Here is a 15,361-nt window from a genome sequence, read left to right on the forward strand (position 1 = left end):
TTCTTTTATTTTATTGTTGAAAATGAAAAAAAAAATCTGAAAAAAAACAGAATGAATGGATCCATATCACGCTATCGGATCATTTTTTTTAAAAAAACAACACAATCATCAATTGTTCTGTTCTGTTATGTTTCGTTTTATTTTTGGCTTTGTATTCACAATCGAGAAATAAAAAGAAAAAAAATGTTTGCAACAAAGCAAATGGCAACAATTCAATATTGTTCAATCTATGTAATTTTCATTGATATTTTCAAAAAGATAAACTTTTCAATAGATTTGTAATCCAGAAAAAAAATAAAATGAATAGATTTAATCTTTCTGAATACTCCATCATCATCATCATTATTATTATTATGGCCGGTCAATTAGAGAGAGAGAGAGAACGAAAGGTGGACAATCAATTTTTTTTTTGCTTTCAAAATTTAACGATTGTCATGAAATATATGGTGGTTGTGGTGGTGGACAAATTATAATAAAGAAGACCGATCATCTTTGGCTGATAATAATAATAACGATGATGATGATGATGATGACCAAAACATATAACAACCACCATTTTGATTATCAAATATTCCAGGTGTACGATCATTTTTTTAATTTTTTTTTTATTTTTTACTTTGAACCAATTTTTTTTACTGTTTTTAATATCTCGAGGTTATCATCATCATCATGGTTTTTGACGTGTTTTTCTTGGTTACTGCTGCTGATTTTGACAGCTTCAAAATCATTAGAATATGGTTAGCATATCATACAATGATGTTCTGAATTTTATTTTTTTTTTATTTCATTTCATTTTACTTCATTATCCTCATCCTCATCATCATCATCATCATAAAACTTTACCGACGTGGATAGATGGTGGAAAAATTTCCATTTTGGTTGCATGGTATGTGGCCCCTGTATGTTATGGTTATGGCCATATATGCACGATATACTTATATGATATGTCAAAATTTTTTCCATTTTTTCCATTTTTTTTATTCCATAAATGAATTATGGGTACGTTTTTTTTTTTGCTTTCCAGAATTTTCAAATAAACATTTCATTTCATTTTATTATCCTTTTTTTTTGCTCTGGATTCATGGTGGATTGGAATTTTGTTTTTTTTTTAGCTTTAATGGCTTAAACCGAATATATATAAGAAACATGAAATGAAATAAAATTGAAAATAATAAACCATATTTCTCCATCATCACTGTATGTCATTGAATAATGTTTTTTTGGGATCCACTACACTACACTTAATATTCAATGGACCGATCGTAAAAAAAAATGACAAGATCATCATCATCATCATCATAATCATCATATTGTGTGGCCAATAAAGAGAAAAAAAAACATTTTGTCAATCGTAAATCAATGTTTGTTTGTTTGTTTGTATTTTCAATATTTGTAAAAAAAAGGAATAAAAATGTCATTTTTGTTCTGGTTAAAAATTTGAAAATTTCTTTTTTTTTCACCATTGAAATCAAGAGAAAAAAAAATCATATCGGATATGATGATGAAGAGAAAAATTCTAACGAAAACAAAAATAAAAAATTAAAATTGCAATGCCAATGGATTTGGATTCATTATTGTAATTACATATATTCGGTTTTCATGCGATTCTTTTGAATGTGACCAGTACATAATGGGCAACGCCTGATAATTGGAATGATTTGTCGCAATCATCATCATTATTATTGCATGTCAATGTCCACATTTCTATCCATAAATATTATATACTGGTTGTCTTGTATAGCAAATGTTTATAGGTAAAACATGCACACAAACACTAATTTTATTTGCTTTAATGGTGCCAAAAATTTTTTTAAAATGGCCGGATATTGATTGATTGATTGATTTTTCGTTTCTCACTCTTTATTTTTTAACTAGTCAACTGAAAAAAAACACTGTTCACATGCACACATATTTTATCCGGTGGATTTCAACTTTTTTTTTGTTCATTTCAATCATTGATTGATTAAGTGCTATTTTGATCTGTGTGTGTGTGTGTGTGAAAAAGAGAGAAAAAAAATGAAAATAGATTACATCCATCTGTGTGTGTGTGTGTGTGTACGTGTGATGTGTGAATATTCATTTTTTCAAGAAAAACATACACAAACACATACAAGAAATCTGCATTGCTTGCGGGAAATAATGATGATGATGATGATGATGAATTTCAAAATTTCAAAAAAAACCGAATGGGATAAATTGTAAAAAGTGGGCCTATAATAATGTGTGTGTGTGTGAGTAGAAAATGATTGCAACTCATCATCATCATAATATGCGAAAAAAATGGATATAAAAAGATTAACACCGAAAAAAAAGAGAGTATGAATGAGTTGTTGTTGCCTATCATTGATGAAATTTACACCTTTGTTCATTTTCTTCTTTTTCGTGGCAGTGGTGGTGTTGGTGGTGTTGATTCAATACAAACTTTCGATTACGTATTGTCAGGTATTCATTATTATTATTGTCGATCGTGATTCTTTTTTGTTTTTGTCATTGAAATTCCCATTATAGAAAAAGAAGAGTTTTCATTATTCATCATCATCATCATCATCAAAAACAAAACTCGATGATGTTGATCACGATGTAAATGATAAATTTGATTTTTCACATTCTCTCGATAATTGGGCGATAATAATTTTCTTTTTTCTCGTTATAATTGGACAATTGTTTCGGTTTACTTTTCAAAAATTTTTTTTTTTTTTTGATTTAATCATCATCATCATCAATAATTATCATTTTTTTCTTCACAGTGCAGTTTTTTGTTTTGGTTTTCATTGGTGTTGTGTATTGTTGAAAAAAAACAGGCTAAAAAACAATGAAATCTGAAACTATATGTATGTAGAGAGATGAATGAATCAAATTACTTGAAACAAGGTGAACAAGTCAACACCTGGACCTGATGGATTGACGTGATGGCCAGTTTGGCAATTTTTTTTTTAGCCACCATCAGAGAGACCTCACACACAACAACAACAACACATACGGTAACATGGAAAATTGATGAACATATAATAACTCGATTTTCATCAAATAACTAGCCATTATATATAAAATATAATTTTCTTCATTTTTCATTTTCTTTCTTTAATTTCATCAAACCATCATTATCATCATTGCCATTTGGTTTGGTTGTATTTTTTTTTATTCAAGCCAGAAGCCATATTTATTTTACAACAACAACAACAACAACAACAAGAGGAAGAAGAAAAAACAAAATGATAATTATCACACCACCACCACCATCACCACACACAGGTACATATATATAGAATCATGTTTCTGTGTTTAGCAGTGAGTGGAGCAAAACCAGAATCATTGTCAAATTTCAGTCAAAAAAAAAAATATAGGATTTTTTTTCAATTTAGGAATGTTTTTTTTTAAATGTTTAAAAATGGAATGAATTTTTTTTTACTGGCTGGTGATGGTTTCACATCATCATCATCATTTAAATATCATTAACATTTATATCAAGGACATAAAAATACAACAAATGACAATGACAATGATGATAATGATGATTTTCTGTATATATGAATAATAAATGTAATAATAATGATTATGATGATGATGATGATGATTGTTATTAAATACTAAAATGTCGATTCTGAATGTTGTCCTGGATGATGATGATGATGATATTCTCTTTCTCTTTCTTTCTCTCACTAATAAACAATTAGCCCATTTGGAATGCAAAATTTTATTCATCATCATCATCATCATCATGAAATACAATGACGACAACGACAACAACAAAACCTCAAACCTAATAATTATTTATTTGACATTTTTTTTGTCTGTTGTTGTCATCATTGATTTAGAATGAGTAAAAAAAGAGGTGAAAAATTTTTTTTTTTTATCAATTTTCAATTGACAAAAACATTGTCGAGACAACGAAAAAAAAAATTCCATGTAATGTCAAAAATTGACCAAAAACAAACATTTGTAAACAAAACAAAAAAAATAAACAAAGATTGATTTGCGGTTTGTGTATACACCGATGATGATGATGATGAGAACAATCTTTCTTCTTCATACATATATGTAAACGAATTCCGAAACACAACACAAGTCCATAAATTTTAATCATCATCATCATGTTTGGTTAACCATGTCCAAAAAAAAAAAAAAATTTTTTTTTTGCTTTTTGTGTGTGTGTATGTTTGGTGATCATCATCATCATCACCCAATGAAAATATCTTTTCTTCCATGTGTGGCCCATTTACAATGCAGAGGTAAAAAAAAATCGTGAAAAATGTGAAAACAAAAAACACGAAATGTACACTTTGGCGTCTTCTTTTTTTTTTTGTTTTGTTTTGTGTTGTTTTGTTTACTCACACTACTACTTACTACTACAACTGACAAACAAACAAACAAACAAAACATAATTCATTTCACATCAATTTTGAATTTAACAACAATATATATTCATCATTCGACCAAAAAAAAAAAACGAAAATTTTTTTGACAAGTGAAAAATCCTTACTGAAAATGTGTGAAATGTTTTTTCGTTTGTTTGTTTGCGTTTTTTTTATCTCGGTTAAGCAATAAAGGATGCTGCTGCTGCTAATAAGCAATGGCCACACAAACATCGTTTTTTTTCAAGTTTAATCGAATTTTGCTGCTCCACCATTCAAGGTAAGAAGATGATGGTCATAAGTCCATTTTTTTTTCATTCCCTTTAAATAATGATTGCGCGCGGTAACTTTCACAAAAAAAATTTTTTTTTTCTCGTTTTCTGATTATTTGTTATCATCATCATCATCATCATCATCATCATCATCATCATCGTCATTACGATGTTATTGTTGTTGCTGATGTTGCTGTTGTTGTTGAAGAGACCACCATCAATGCAAAATAGTTTTTTGGTTTTTATTTTCTATGCTTATGATTATGGATGTTTTACCACCACAACCACCACCGCTGTTATTATTACAACTACCACTAAACTGATTTCATTATCATTCTTTGTGTGATTTGTGTAAATGTATGATGTGTATATGTGTGTGCTTGATCATCATCATCATCATATATTTAATCTGATCTGATCATCAAAGAAGATTATTATTATTATTATTATCAAAACATCATTGGTCATCATCATATTATATATTAGATATATTAGATATAATAAGCTTCTTTTCATTTCTCTTTTTTTCCATTTTCTGATTTAGTGTTCTATTTCAAGAATAACGAAAACGAAAAAGAAAAGAAAAGAAATTGATGGATGGATGTATGGATGAATGAATTGACCAAACCTTTTTCGAATGCACCCATTGGCCAACCGATAGCTTGGAAATTTTTTTTTGTTTCTTTCTTTGCTATAGAATTGATGGATTCATTTTTTTGTCTATTTGAAACTTGCAAAAATCGATTATAAATCGAATTTTGAAATTATTTTGCTTGCTGTTGACTGCTGCTGCTATTTATCCAATTTTTTTTCATTTTGGCTATTACCACCTGAGAATAATGACCACCACCACTAACACCACCATCACCACCAGCATCATCATCACCATAAGAATAATCATCAATACTAAATTCATGATTGACCACCCAAAATGAATTTTTTTTTTCGTCTTTTTCTTAAAGATGGTGAATGAGAAAAAAAAACTAGTTAAACAAGCACCCTCTACACCTTATTACATTAGGTAGGTAGGTAGATAGATAGATAGATAGGTAGGCAGGCAGGCATGCAGTCAGGTAAACAGTAAGACTTGGGTGCCACACACACACACACGCACTGGACTATAAATCGATAGAACCTTAAACACAACAACAAATAATAATAATTCAAAAATACAAAAAGCCGCCAGTTGTTCATCATCATCATCATCATCATGATCATCGTTGTTGTTTGTTGATCATGACGATCATGATCGACTACAACGACGGCCACGATGATGATGATGATGGTGATGATGATGATTGAAGAAAGTCAATTATCTTCAATCATTCATTCTCAATAGTGGCTCTTTTTCTTTTTCTTTCTATTTCTGATACATAGAAAACTAGCAAGCAAACGAGAATTGAATTGTTGAATGATTGAATCTACTCTATGATGATGAAGGTCGAACCAAACAAACAACAGGAAAAAAAGATGAAAAAAATATCCTGAAAAAATAGACAAAGACCTATGATTATCATCGAAATGTTTCGAGAGAAAAAAAAATCATCCAATTTTTTTTTCTCATTTTTAGTTAGTTTTCATTTTCATCATCATCATCATCGTCATCAATGAAAGATAGGTTAGGCATAGATTCTATATCCATCCATCTGTCTCGGGTTTTTTTTCTGTACGAAAAAAAAACGAAAAATAACTACTAAGGGACCTGGAAGTTTATAATGATGATGATGATGGAAAAAAAACCTTGTTGTCTTGTCTTTTGGGCTTGAAGTGAATCACTTGAATCATCACTACTATACATATTACAACCACCGACGTCGTTGTCGACGAATTCGTGGTCGTTGGTGAACTTTGACATTTGGGTGCCTAATTTTATTTTTATTTTTTTTTTCAATTTTTTGTTTTCTTCGCTTATATTTGGGTGGCTATTTATCGTTGTACACGTTACTGTGTCTACGATCAGCGTGTGTGGTAACCACCAATTGATCAAAATGTAAAGAAAAGAAAAGAAAAACGAAATGATTTTCTGTCTGACCTACAAAATGAGAAAAAAAACAAACTACCAATGAATGAAACAGGGAATGAATTGAAATTCTGAATTTCAATTTTTACAACAACAACAACAACAACAAAATGAAAATTCCTAACCAGAACAACAAAAAAAAAAAAATTGAAAAAAAGTTGGCCCCACAGTCCACTTATATTCAATCATCAAATATAATAATAAATGTGCTGATGTTCATTTGTCAAATAAAACTTGTGATGGTGCAAAAAAAAACGTGTTCAACATTCTTTATTCCTGTGTGTGTGTTTTTTTTTCCTAGGCTAGATGAATGAATAGTGATTATGATGATGATGAACGGTTGGGTATTTGTTTCGTTTGGTTTCATTTTTTTTTTTTTTTTTTTTTTTTTTTGATGAAAACAATATGGCCCACATTGCCTGTTTTGTTTCCGGTTTTTGTTTAGGTTTGTCTGTTTTTGTTTTTTTTAAATTTTTGTTTGTTTCTGGTTTGCCGCCTGTTTGGTTCCGGTTAGTTTTTTTTCGGTTTGTGTGCGTGTGTTGTGAAGAGGAGAAAAAAATTTTTACATTTTTATCTTTTTTCTCATTTGTTTGTAATAATTTGAAATTTAGAATAAAAGAAAAATGGAATTTTGATCATAGAACACGAATATTCAGCCATCGAATCGATCAAAACAGCAGAATTTTCGTTTTTCATTTTTACAACTTGAAACTGTCATCATCATCATTATGATTTTGATGATGAAAAGCTCACACACACATTGAATTAATGGTCATTAATACTTTTTTTCCACGAATTGAAACCTATTCATTCATCTACACACAATACACACATCTCTCTTTTCACAAATAATAAAAGAAAAAACGATTCATATATCGATGAATTTGATTGATTAGTTAGTCATTGAACCAACAAGCAAACAAGCACCTTTTTTTATTTCAACATTCTCAACAACCACAACAGGGGACCAACAAAGAAGAATTTTTTTTTCTTTTATTTTTTTTTCATTCACCATATCGAATTGAATGTAAATGAGCATTTCGTTTCGTTTCGTTTCGTTTCGTCTTTTTTGGTGAAACGAAGAAAAAAAATTAATTTTCAAAACTATTCGAATATGGTGTAAATGTGCCCGTCAGCTAATTCACACACACACACAAACACACATATAATATTCATATTCACAAAGTTTTTTTTCCTCTTTCTTTCTGTCACACTCGTATATTTCATGTGAATTCACATGCCAATCATCAAACAAACAGACAAACAGACAGACAAACAAACAAACAAACCAAGTCCGGACACCTTTTGCTTCTTCATTGGGGTGATTGTTTTTTGTTTGTAATGAATGAAAGGATTTTTCAATCATCAAGATTATTGTCGTTGTGGGTGTCATTTATTTCTTATCTTTTTGAATTGAGATACGAGAAAAAAAAGAATACCGAGATAATCATCATGTTATGTAATAAAAAAAAATTGTGTACAGTTGCCCACCATTCATTCCCATTAATTAATTCTCTATACGTATATTTCAATCCATTGACCTTTTCTTTTATCCGTATTTGTTGGGTTTGTTTTTTTTTTATCTTTTCTCTCATACACCAACAACAATCATGATGATCGTCATTTTGTATTCAATCAATTGAATGGGTCATCAGTTCATTGTTGTTCATCATCATCATCATCATTCAATGTGATAATCGAATTGAAATTATAATTCCATTATAGTGTGTGTATGTGTGTGTAGATAATGGTAATAACCAAACGAAACAAAATGATTATCACCGAGATTCAATCATGATGATGAAATGCTTCTTGATTTTGATTTGTGTGTGTGTGTGTGTGTTCATTATCCAATCTTTGATTCATCAATCGATTTTCGTACGATATAATCATCAGAAATCTTTTTTTTTTTTTGCCATGGCTAAATGAAGATGATGATGATGCTTAAAGCACAATGTGAAAAAAAAAATTCATTGCCAAAAATTTTCAATGTTAGATGACCGAATGTATAATAATAATGATGATTTGGCAATGCCAAAAATGTAATTTGTCTACCTATAATGATGATGATTATTATTAGAATCAACACAGTACATGGCCAAAAAACTTTACCAAACCAAACCAAACCAAACCATCCAAGCAACCAACCAACCATCAAGCAGCAAATAGCACCAAGAAATAATGATTAAAAAACACAACACACACAAAATTCACCTATGGTCACTAGAGATAGATGGATAGATAGATAAATGGCTGGCCTTTTTTTCAACAAACATAGCAATACACTATTATTATGTACAAACGATTCATGATGATGATGATGATGTGGATCAAACTTGAATACGAAAAAAAATGAGTGAGAGAAATAAGGAAATAGGCATGTGCACGAGCCAAATTATTCATGTGTCTGTGTTGGGTGATGATGAATACTGTAAAGAATCCAATATATGAGTGTGTGTGTGTGTGTAATAGATAAATTTGATCTAATTTTTTTTTCTAATGAACAACAACATTCAACTGCAAAGTCACGATGAGGATATGAATTTAATCTGTGTGTGTCTGTGTGTGTGTGTGTGTGATGGAATGTAGAAATTCAATGAATTATGTAATAATCACATGATTATCAAAGGAAAGAGACAGCGAGAGAGAGAGAGATAGGTGATTGGATTTTTTTTTCTTGATTTTTGCATTAAAAATTTTACTAGTTTTTTTGCGTAATTGAATTTTTGTTGTTGTTGTCAATCGATCTATTGATCGATAGATTCATAATTATTTTTTTCTGATTTTGTCATGCAAGATTCTCCTTTTTTTTCTTCATTATTGTCATTGACATGATGAAATCACAATTATTAGATTCTGAATTGATTCATCATTGATGAATTTGATTCGATCGAACGATCAAATTTGATAATCAATTTATCATTTGATGATTATCACAAATGATCATTTTATTAATGTAATATTTCGACACTCACACACAGACACACAGACAGACAGGTAACAAATTGAATTTCGAGGAATTTTTTTTGTTTTTAAAAAATGAAAATTCAACTCCCACGCATGCACATTTAAAATCAATGATATAAAAATTAATTTCTAAACAAAACAAAAAAAACAAATCAAGAACAACAATAATAACAGAAATTTCTCAAACTTTAAATTTCATCATCATCATCATCATCATCATAATAGACAATCAATCAATCGATTGATTGATTGATTGATTGATTGAATGTAAATAAAAATCGATTATGATCCTAGTTTTTTCAATTTTATTAACAGAAAAAATCCTCATCATCATCATCATCGTGATGAACCTGATTTTGAATATGAAGAGAATTTTTTTTTTCGTTTTGTTTCTTTTAGGCAATAAAATCCAGATCATCTTGTATTGGATGTTTTGGTTTGGTTAGAAAGTTGAATGTTTTTTTCACTATCGCTGTTGTTGTTGTTGTTGTTGATTTTGTCTAAAAAAAATTGGCCCAAATTTGATTTTTTTTTCTTTTGCTCTTCATTCATCGTCTGATTGATCCGATGCAAATTGATTTTTTTTTCGCTTGTGTGTGCCTATGTGGCGTCAATTTGTTTTCGTTGTACTGCTAAATATGATGATAGAGATTATTGTGTGATGCGACTACAAAGTCTCATCATACCTGTCAATTGTGTGTAGTGGTTGCTTGTCATGATTTTTTAATTTGACACATTTATAAACCACTATGATGATGATGATGATGATGATGATGAAGCTAGAAATAGGAAGAAAGATTGAATGAAAAATCTTGACGCCAATGATGATCATCATTTGAATATGATGATGATGATGATGAATGTTGGATATCATTTCACCTAGTTATTTAGATTTAGCCGGCTTGCTAAAGTGAAAAATTTTTCTTGGAAAATTTCTTATCACAAATATGGCCATTCTCTCTCTATCTCCGTGTAAGTGAATGATAAGTTTGTTTGTTTTTTTGATGTAAACCGCTCAACTCAAATTATCATCTGGCTAGATTTGTGAAAATTCTATGAAAAAACCTAATTTTTTCCATTACTTTTACAATTATGTCACACGCACATACACACACTAAATAATTAAAGTGAAATCAAGAAATTTCCCGAGAAACCAAGTAAAATTATTTGAAATTAATTTGTCTGATCAATTGATGCCCCGTTTTTTTTCTTGGAGAAAAAATGCAAATAACGATGGGCATGATCATCAAAATCAATTGATCTTTGACCAAATATGAAGTGAAATGGAAAAAAAATAAAAACGAAATCTGTATATCAGTTGATGAAAGTTGAGAATAAAAGTTTTTTTTTTATTTTCATTCTCATCATAATAATTGGCCAATTATTCAATCAATGAAAAACAAAAAAATGAAAATCGAATCAATCAAAAAATGAAAATCAATCAAATGAAAATGAATAAACAAATAAATCAACTGCCACCACCTACACACATACACACACACACAATACGCCTACACATTTTTTTAAAAATATAATTTGCATCCGGTCAGGAAGTTTTTTTTTTGCCACTAAACACATAAACTGTCAACTTAACATTTCAATTCAATTCAATTCGATTCAATGGTCCTAATTGGACATTCTCATCGTTTTTTTTGTTTTGTTTCATTCAGTTCATTTTGTTTGATCTTATTGTTTTTTTTTTTTTTTTTTGGTTGAAACAAAAAAAACAGAAAATCAAATTGTCATTTGCAATTAAAAGCTAATTAACAATTGAAGTGAATGATTGATGTGATTGGCGTGGTTATCGGATCATATTTTTGTTGCTGTTTTAGTTGAGCATGCATACATAACCACCCATTCATTGTGGTTGAATTGATTATTCACTGGTTTTTCTCGTTTTTCATTGAATAATTTTTTTTTGTTTTGTTTTGCTTTGTTTTTGGTTTTGGTTTTGGTTGACATTCATAATTATTGTCTTATTTCGTGACATTATTTTTTTTTTCGTAGCCATTTCTTTTATGGCTAGATTGGTTATAAATAATAATCATTATTAATGATCCATGATCAATTCTAGCCATGATGATGATGATGATGATGATGACTCAATCAATCAATCAATTCAAATTACAAACATCAATCACATTATAATCACAACAACAACAAGATTGTAGAGATGGCCATTTGTCCTTTGGGTATGAAAATAAACAATTCAATTAGAAAAATTTTCAAAAATAAAACAACAACAACAACAACAAATTCTAATCAAATTTAATCAACCAAAAAGAAAAAGAAAAAAGAAAAATTCAATTAAATTGGATCCTTGTGTGTGTGTATCAAAAAAAAGACATTTATTTTGGAACTACACACACACACACCTGGATAGTTGCAATAAATGGAATGGATACATTGTTTCATTAACATTTGAGCGAAACATTCACGTTTTGTTGTCACCCATTACTGACAGCCGTTAATTTTGATTTTTGTTGTTGTTGTTGTTGGATCCTGGAACCTGGGAATACTGTCTCGGCAGGAGATTCAACACAATGATGACTACGATGATGACGAAAAAAAGAAAAGAAAAGAAAAATGTTCAAAATATCAGCATGAATTCTGTAGCCATATATATAGTAGTAGTAACATTAGTATGGTGAAAGTAGTAGAAGCTTTTTAATCCTTTTGTTTTTCATCATCATCAACATCATCATCATTATTACATAATGTGTATGTGATTGGTTAAACCTGAACAAAATGAAATGAAACATGAAGAAACCAGGTTATGTTTTTTTTCTGTTTTTTTTTTTTTTTTGACAACAAAACCCAAAATGAAATGAAATGAAAATAAATTTTCAATGGCCCACCCGAATTGTGTGCGTGTGTGTGTTTTATGATATTCACATTGTGAATTTATCATGTGGCGCCCAACATGTGGCCATTCATACATACAATACAAAATGTCAAAATACCGGCTTCAAATATTTCGGAATTTCTTTGTATGTATGTGTGTGTGTGAGTGATATGAAGCCTGTAAACACACACACACATTTGGCGTCATATACCGATTTCTTCACTTGTTAACAAAAGCAGAAGCATCGACAGCAAAAACAGCAGGAGAATGTGCACGAAACACACGTAGATGGATCATTCATCATTTTGGATTTTATCCACGTTTTTTTTTTTTTTTTTGATATTCCGAATTCGATTTCGATTATCATTACCTTTTTGTTAAAGTGTGTGGATAATCCACTGCTGTTCTTTCCTTTTTCTCTCTATATCCATTTCATTCGATTACCAGGAGAAATATCAGATTATCACTTATTATAATAACTATATCGGATAACACACACACACACACACATTTGTGGACATCACCAAAAAAAAAACCAAAACTTGAATCCGAACCACCACCACCACCATCACCAGAACTTATCAATTTGTTTTTCACGCATGTTTTTTTTTCTTTCATTTAATTTGAACTATGAACAACTGAATAGAATGGTATAGTAGTGGCAATAAAAATATCCTTAAAACCACCAGTGGTAGAAGTATATTATTTACAATAAAAAGAAAAAAAATGGGCATGTCTCATCATAATCATCTTCATCATCATCGATATACAACATAGGGCAACCACACACACAGACAGAAAAAGTAATTCAGTTGTTCATTGGCATCGGTTCGGTGATGATGTTCATGATCATGATGATCATCAACAACAACAAAAACAGCATATGATCATCATTTTCAATTAATTCAATTTTGAATTTTCAACAAATAAAAAAACGAAAAAAAGAACGCCGACAACAACAACGACAACATATGATATTCATCATCATCATCATACCAATATAAAGTGATTAGTGTTGTGTGTGCGTGTTTTTATTCTTCGAAAAAAAAATTCTTTTTTTTTAAATTCTACAAAATTTATTTGTGTGCGCTTGTGTGCGCCAATTTGTGTGTGTATGTTTGTATACACACACACACACACACACACACACACACACACACACACACACACACACACACGTGTTGATTGTTGTTCTGAAATTATTTTCTGGAATTCAAAATTGTATCATTGATAATTAATATTTGAATTATTTATTCATACATTTAAAGTGAAAATTTTTTTTCTCATTGAAAACAAATCATCAATTACATGATCATCGATCATCATTTGTAAGTTTTTTTTGTTTGTTTTTTGAAATTTTATTCTCTTTTTAAAGCCTCTATATGTCTCACCACCACCAATGAATGATCTACAAGTGTCAACTTGGAAAATTTTTTCCCTACCCATAAAAAACTGAACCAAACAATTACATTCTGTTACATTACTCGATTTATCGTAAAAAGGGGTAGAGAGAGAGAGAGAGAAAAAAAAACTTTTGGGATTTTCTTTTCTTCATCTTGATCATCATGATGATGATTTGTTCAGTGTTTTTTTTTTTTTTGATTTTGATTACATGAATTTTGTTTGTAACTCTCTATAAATTCCATTTCTAAGAAAAACAAACTAAAACTAATAAACTTGATATACATGTATTTATTTTTTCATTTTAATCAATCACTTGAAAAGTTTTTGTTTTCTAATCAAACAAACAAATGTCTATATGCCTAAATCCTCATCATCATGTGATTATGGACCATGGAATTGTAATTTGGTGGTCCATGGACCGCCACCAACATTGAAACACACACACACTTAAACTGATTGTATAATCATCGGTTCTCACTAAAGAAAATATAAATCCTATCAACTAATAACAACAACAACAACAACAATAGTAACCAACTTTGGTCCACAAATGATGATGACATACAGACAGTCCAGAGAGAGAGAGAGATAGAGAGAAAGAAAAGTTGAATGAATAGTCTTTTGAATTCAACTACCCACCACCACCATCATCATCATCATCATTGCTCTTATTTATTTACAAAGGGTATCGGACACAATCGGACTTGATTTAATCCGATTTATATTTATTTATATTGTGTGTGTGTGTGTGGACGTGATTTTTAGCTTAAAAACTTATCTAAATTTTTTTTCCTAGGCTGCTGTTGCTGGGTCCCACACACACACACAGATTCATTCATTCAAAATGTGGATAGAAAATTGGTTTTTTTTCCGTTCTTTCTTTCGGGTAATCATCATCATTCGGGTTTATTTATTTATTTTTTCGTCTGGATTTGTGTTTATTTGTTTGTTTCAAGTTTTTTTTGTGTCTGTTTTTACTGTTCAGTTGTCCAGTTTTTTTTTATTGGAAAATTTAAATTTTCTTCAATTTGGTTTGTTGTTGTTGTTGTTGCTGGTGGTGGTGTCAACCTTGTTTGAAATTGGTTTTTCTTTTTTTATGTCCCTTTCGGTGTGTGTGTGTTGGTTTTTTTGTTTTGTTTTTATTGCCATCCATCTTGGATAGTGATGATGTGATGTTTATGAATGTACAAAAAGAGATTGAATTTTTTTTATCCCACAAATTAAATTGGTGCGTGTGCGTGTATTTGATCAATCTACCGTGTTTCATATGTAAACAACAAAAAAAAAACGAAATTCAGCCTAGAGCTGAATTTCGTTTTTTTTATTGTTGTTGTTATTCAGGAAAAAAACGAGAGAGAAAGAATTCATTTTAAGTGAAAAATTTCATCAACTTTTCTTTCATTGTTTGATTCATCCTCATCATCATCATCATCACTTGAAATTTCTTTTAAAATGTCGATATTTTGACCCAAGAATTACTTTCATTTCGTTATTTTATTTT

The 15,361-nt window shown here is 29.8% G+C and overlaps 1 protein-coding gene across 1 annotated transcript in view; it reads left to right on the forward strand.

Moving 5' to 3' along the window:
* The first annotated feature begins 13,266 nt into the window (after positions 1 to 13,266).
* The window catches only part of LOC124498668 (plexin B), a 55,904-nt gene continuing 53,809 nt past the window's right edge, over positions 13,267 to 15,361 (forward strand). Inside the window, exon 1 of the mRNA XM_075731467.1 lies at positions 13,267 to 13,784. The gene's annotated coding sequence lies outside the window, so the exon portion shown is untranslated. The remainder of the gene's footprint in view (positions 13,785 to 15,361) is intronic.

The sequence above is a fragment of the Dermatophagoides farinae genome, chromosome 5 (genome assembly GCF_024713945.1).
Source record: "Dermatophagoides farinae isolate YC_2012a chromosome 5, ASM2471394v1, whole genome shotgun sequence".
In the NCBI taxonomy this organism is placed as follows: domain Eukaryota; kingdom Metazoa; phylum Arthropoda; class Arachnida; order Sarcoptiformes; family Pyroglyphidae; genus Dermatophagoides; species Dermatophagoides farinae.